The sequence below is a fragment of the Antrostomus carolinensis genome, unplaced genomic scaffold (genome assembly GCF_000700745.2).
Source record: "Antrostomus carolinensis isolate BGI_N321 unplaced genomic scaffold, ASM70074v2 scaffold35924, whole genome shotgun sequence".
NCBI lineage: Eukaryota > Metazoa > Chordata > Aves > Caprimulgiformes > Caprimulgidae > Antrostomus > Antrostomus carolinensis.
In genome coordinates this window covers 4,074-10,668 of record NW_010309339.1, presented here as the reverse complement: position 1 = coordinate 10,668, position 6,595 = coordinate 4,074, and the positions used below count along the sequence as shown (strand labels likewise).

The 6,595-nt window shown below is 45.1% G+C and overlaps 1 protein-coding gene across 1 annotated transcript in view; it reads right to left on the bottom strand.

Annotated features, from left to right (window-relative positions):
- IFT43 (intraflagellar transport 43) overlaps positions 1-6,579 on the bottom strand; it is a 16,638-nt gene extending 10,059 nt beyond the window's left edge. The window contains exons 1-2 of the mRNA XM_010166092.1: positions 6,535-6,579; positions 5,874-5,920 (exon numbers count right to left, since the gene is read on the bottom strand). The gene's annotated coding sequence lies outside the window, so the exon portion shown is untranslated. The remainder of the gene's footprint in view (positions 1-5,873; positions 5,921-6,534) is intronic.
- Positions 6,580-6,595: the final 16 nt, after the last annotated feature.

Sequence of the window (6,595 nt, the reverse complement as noted above, 5' to 3'; positions counted from 1 at the left end):
AACATACTCAGAAGATGGTGGGGCAGCAGATGAGAAGGCATGAGGTGCCCAGGGAGGGCCTGGAGAACTCAGAAACACAAAACCCTCCTCAACAATGCTGGAGATGAGTGATTTTGCTTCTCAGGATGCTCCTGTGGAAGTATGTTCAGGAGCAGGCGTGTCTGATTCTATTTCATCCTCTTCATGTTACGCTGGAAAAACAAGACAAACTACATTTCTTTTATGCTAAATCCTTAGTTTTTTTTTATTTTATATATATATATTTATTAAAAAATGCCTCTTTGATCGGCAGCACCCATGACACTTTCACATCCAGCAACTCCTCAGAAGCCTCCCTTCCTCCACACAAGGCCACCGCTGCTGACAGCCAGCCAGGTTTGATCAGAGCCACTCAGAATCGGATTTTCATAAGACAGATGAGGAATCTTACTGCTGCTCTCTCTCCTATCAGATGAGAAACTGAGGAGGAGGGGGGACAGGTCCTGAGGGAACAACATTACAATCAAGGGCTACGCGGTTCTCTCTCTGTCCCTCCACTGCTGCAATTTTCAAAAGAGTTTGCCCCAGGCAGTTTTAAATGATGGTGTCTCAATTCTGTAATCATCTTTCAAGAGTTTTTTCTTAAAGGGTATTTTAGGTAAACCTAGTCCGTCAGCTACACTTATGGACTCAGCAATCACAGGCCCAATATAACTGTGTACCTACCATATCACAGAATTTAGTGATGGAAGATGCTTACCCAGACCATCATTTTCAGCCCCCAACAAGCTGTATGTGCTCTCCTGCAATTAAGCTTCCCACTGTCCCTTGGTCAGTGGTCTGCTGCTTCAAATAGGACTTCAGACACATCCCTTGGGGCATATTCTGTGCTCCCCCTCCCCACTGTGACTGTCAGGAGGGAGCTTTCCTTCAACACCAGAGGCTCTAGATCACAATGCCAGCAGTCACTGATGAGTTCAAACTGGCCTGGGCCAACAGCTCAGGGGAAACCATCAGGCTGGACTGAGTCTGCCCTTCACTGACCTTTTGCAGAGACTTGGGGTAGTGCATGAGTAGAGCAGCCAAGGGGAGGACTGCATTGTGCTGACAGAGCCACACAAAGTCATGGTGCAGAACCCCAAAAACTCAGCAGTCACTGTCACTCTCTGCCCCAGACCCCTCTCTCCAGCCCATTCACACCACGTTTCTCACTCCATCTCCATCTCGCTGATGCTCAGAACTTTTCGTCCATTTAGCTCTCTCCAAACCACTCCAGCTCTCCAGCACTGCCTCCTGAGCCTACCACAGCTGTTTTCTCTGTCACAAACTCCTTGCAGCTCACGACCCCTGGAATCCACCAGCACTTAGTGTGCTCTGTAAAAAGAGCAGGTCTCCAGGGAAGCAACTGGCAAACGTTATCAGAAATGATCCAGCCAACGATAACCCACACTGTGCTCTATTCTTAGCTCTGTTTGGAGCAATTTCATCATTGGTGCATATTCACATGCAGTTCAAGAGGTGTTTGGTATTTTGTATCTGTGAATTCCATGTGCCTGATATCCTGCAAGGGCCACCTCCTGCCTGACAAACAGACATCACTCCCCAGAAGGATGTGGGGACCCTGGCGTATACCTACTTCTTCTATTTCTTTTTTTTTTTTTTTTCCTCTTTTTTTTTCTTTTTTTCCCCTGAGCAGGCATGATTAACTGTTGATAGAGCATTAAAACATTTTCCATGGTTCCTGTTGTGCACAGAGTCTGGACTCCCATCCTGTTCAAATGCAAAGGAGCTGCTGGCACACATCAGAAGGGTAAGAAGTCCTTCTAGAGGTTTGACATTGTATAGAGAGATCTAATCATCAGTTCTGCTTCCTTGAGGAGACTTCCCAGCAGGCAGGAAGGGGTTTTGCCTTGAGGGCACAGATCTAGTGACTGTCTCCTGGCAGCTTTCCTCACCTGCAGGTCAGGTTTGGGTTTTCTGTGTAGCATAGTCAGGCTTTCATTTCAATCAGCTGTCTCATTCACACACACTATCTGCTTTAAAATAACAAGCCGTTGTTCCTGCAGACAGAGAATCACACATCACATCCCAATCCTCCAAGAAAAGACCTGTTCTAGGAGCGATGCATCCCAGGGTAACAGAGAGAAGGGGGAAGGGACCTGGGAAGTGGGGCAGTAGTCTATGGGGGAAGAATAGCTGGGAGAGAGATGACAACCTTAGCTAGCAAGCCCTCACAGAGTGCTGAGGAGAATAATGTAGTGAGGAGACAGGCACCTGGGGGAGTGCAACTCAGCAGTGCAGAACTAGTGGACAAAGAAACTTTTATCCAAAAGGACAAAGCAATTTGCTGATGGGAGTGGGGGAGAATGCCAGCACTTCTCACCCCAACAGGAAACAGCCCTGTGTAGCTGCATGCCAGAAAGAGACACGCAAGCAGAGTAAAGCCAAATGAAATACCCAAGCAAAGCTGAAGCAGAGGCTCTACTGCCCTTGCTGGAGAAAGGAGCAAAGGGAGGGGAAAGCCCTCTTCCCTCACACCTCACGACAAAGAATAGTCTGCACTTAGGAGAAGCTTTTGGCTGCTACAGAAAAGGAAGCAGTGCTCTGCAGACAGCACTTTTTAAATTCCACTGGTAGTCTCATATCCCATCTCATGCAGTTTCCCTGCCATACAGAGCTCAGTCACTGCTGCCCATTTCCCCTGTTGACATGGACAGAAAATTGAACAATTACCCTTAAACTCCTCTCTCTCGGATTGCCCAGATTGCTACATATACACCAATTAAGCCCCCAATTACCCCTGGCCAAAAAGTGACTCAACTGGGCTCGTCCTTTAGGAATTAAACACTTTTTTGCTGGTTGTGAAGGTTTATTATTCCTCAGGTTGTGATACATTAAATCCTGCCAAAGCAGGCTTTCCACCATGCAGAGGGGCTGGGTCCCCCCATGACAGGGTTCATCTGGACACACACCCACCTTGCAAAGGTGCATTATCCATTTGCCATGCCTATGTATTAGCATGTACCAGTGTGTGTCCAAGAGGATGGGCACTGAACTCAGAGCAGGTGCTGTAGGAAACCCCAATATCCATCAACTAGACACACCAGAGCTGTTTCTGGAGAGATGCTGCACTTTTTCAAAACAGTCTTTCCAGCCTAGAGTTTTACAGGAGAAAATGGTGCTTTAAGTCAAACACATGCCTTTGCTTTCCTATAACTCAAAACTGGCTCCTCTTTAAAGTGTCTCTCTTGTCCTGGACTAGCCTCTATGAAGAAGAAACATGGATTAGAGAAGATTAATTCTGAGCATGATCTGAACCAATGTCCTTCACTGCTATTATTTCAACAGTTTGTATTGCAAATTATGGATGACTTGGACCTTCTGGGTTTCCCTGTACAACTTTAAGGAATGGCTGAAATTGCACATGGTTCCATGCATGTCCCTGTCAGGTCCACCCACTTACAATCTCCCATATTACTTCAGTCTTTCCACACAGCCGGAGAAGCAACTGTCCTTCTCTCCCAAACACCCGTGGAGATGAGTAATCAGATGCTATTTCATGCACAGGGTGAATGGCCAAGGGCAGTTGAGAGAATTCTACTTTTATTTCTGAAACTGCAAGGCATATCAAGCCCAAAAGTCTCCACTTGGTTGTACAACCTTCCCTCCATTTTCCACATGCCAAACTGCAGGATCTCTCCAGGGCCTATGCTTTTTTAACACTTTCTCCAATGGACTCCAAATTCTGAGCCTCTGGGTGTTAGTGCCTTATAAATAATCATAACTGAGCACATTTCAAATACTAAAGAATACCTTTTTAAGGGCATATAGTTTTGTCCTTCATTCTTCTAATAAAAAGGTTGGATGGGGGACAAACAATGGTAATGGAATGGTACAGCTAAGCTTTCTGACAGGTTAAAGGAAGGCGATCCAAATGTATTGGTTGACGCAGCTGCAGCTGTTCATATTAAGGTGTACAAGCTAACACATTACACAGCACAAAATAACCGTAACCCATCTTTGGAGATTCATACACCAATGTCTTGATCTTTGTGTGTTTAGAAACTGAGCTTTACTGTTACAGTTAAGGACAGAAGCCCAAATGCAGTTCTGGGCGAAGGGCAGCGGCTCAACTTACAGCCACAGCATGCTACTCCCTGTCTTCTATACCGGGCAGTTATTTGTATCTCTCTGCTTACACACAAAGTAATTTTATTCAGATTATGGAGTTTTGTTTATAAGTCAGTTTTCTTCACTGCAATTGCTGAGTCTACATGGAGAAGTCCTCTCCCAGAACAGCCTGCTCAACTCCCTGTAGAAATAGGACTGCAAGCATACAAAGCACTTATCCATTTAGAGATTTTTCCATATGCAAATTAGATCCACAACCCAGTGTATTTGACTGCACCAGAAACTGCCTGGGTAGGAACCCTAATCAGATTAGTGGGTTCTTTCTTCTAACACATAGATTTAATCCAAAACTGAACTCTGGCTTGCAAACAATCCAAAATCAACTGTTAACCACAGGTTAGGCACAGATAATAAGTGAAGAGTATTAGGATTTACCATGTCTCTATACCACACTCTGTATCAATTCTATTCTGTATTTATTACCCACAGTGTTGGAGCACTAAAAGTCACATGCTGCAAACATGTGGCAAGCATTTTGATGCCTGGTTAGCAAAGAAAGTTGATATACTCTGAATACAAGACCAAGGTTCAACGAGAAGGACAGCACATATGCAAACAAAGAGCTGTTCAGAACAGACTATCAGCTTCAGTGACATACACTGAAATTTAAGAAGCCCAAGAAAGTTCCCAGGGGGAAAATTAAGTCTATTTCAAAGATGCCAATGCTATAAAGGTGCCACTTCCTGCAGTCATATGTTGCAATGCTTAATCTGTCTGGAAGACCCAAATAAGTCTTCATTTAATCTCATCCTGATGGCTGATCTTTTGTGACTCTTGGTAATTCTTCTGATGCTTGGTGATATTTTACAGATGCAACTTTTTATACACCGTATAAAATTCTTAGCCCTTGAAAACTGAGATAGCTCCTAGAGACTTTAATGAATTTCTATGCTCCCCACAGTTCTCTAGTGCCTGTCTCAAAATTCATACTGTGGATTTTCCCTGAGATTTCTTTTGGCTCATCCAGTCCTAGAAAAGCAGGTGAGATACACTATGAGGAAAATTAGTGCTAAGTCAGGAGTCCAGTAGATTTCACAGCAGCCTGTACAGGGATGGGATGGGATGGGATGGGATGGGATGGGATGGGATGGGATGGGATGGGATGGGATGGGATGGGATGACCCACCAGTGCCTATGTTTAGCTTATTATTTATGATCTTGGGTTAGGGCAAGAAAATTTTTTAAATTAAGAATACCCTCATGTCAGAGACCCCAAGAGAGTGGTGTAGGCACTTGTCCTGATGGGAACAAGACAAGGACATTACATAAAACACAAGTGAGGCTTTAAGTAGAGCATACTATCACCTAAACTAGGGGACAGCAGTAATTTCTTTCCCTGCTCTTAACTTTTTATTGGTCTTTTAGCTCTCTTTTTGTCCCAATGCACTATTCTCCATGTGGAGGTAATCACAGAGAAAAGCATCTCCTCAACACTTCCCTTCTTCCCAAAGGTGCTTTATCATTCTGTGTTAATGAAGAACCAGAGTTAGACTACAGGTTCACTTCCTCATCCTATTCTCCATCTCCTTTGTTCTCTCTCCTTCATTCAGCAGCTGGGAAGACGTAAGCAGCTCCCACGTTTGTTTACCCCCATGGTGGTTCATTTTCTTGCCATTTCTTACAAGATGCCTCTGGTCACTTTACTGGAGAACCGCCAGACATGCATGAAGGCACTTCTTGCAGTCAGGTAGGTGACACCTTACCTCCTCCATCATCTGATGCCTCCACGCTCTGCTGTCTGAGACGATGGCTGCAGCAAAACACAAGGAAGGAAGGAAGAATTTCAATTGCAAGCCCAGAAAAGCAACTTCTTGTGTCCCCTTCCTCCCCATAAGCCTCATGGCACACCAAGGGGAGAGTTGCCAGGTACACCTAGCCTGCAGACTGACCTTCTTCCATACCCTTCATTGCTGGACTCAGCACAAATCTCAGCTTAGAGTGCTTAAGCAAGATGCTTTGTACCTGAGACAAAACCTTAGGCTGTAGACAGTAGGGCCCGGGGTGGCTCTGGGAGGAGAGCGGATGCTTTCTGCTTTTCCTTCTTTCAGTCATATGGAGTGACAGAGCTATCACCTCCTATCCAGGGAACTACAGAGTGATCAGCCCTGCCACATGCCAGGACACATGACAAATTGATGCTCTGCACCCTTCTCAAGTTCTAGAACTTGGTGTACTGGTGCTTAGAGTCGCATGCACCTTCTCCATGAGATCAGATGTAAAAGTTGTGGAAGAATCATAGAATCATAGAATGTATTGGGTTGGAAGGGACCCTCAAAGGTCATCTAGTCCCACCCCCCTGCAGTAAGCAGGGACATCTTTACTAGAGCAGGTTGCTCAGAAGTCTTAGCAACAATGGAAACTTACTCTTCTACTTCTTCTGCATGCTTTCTTCCTGACCTGCAAGACAAGGAAAGGCTTATTAAGC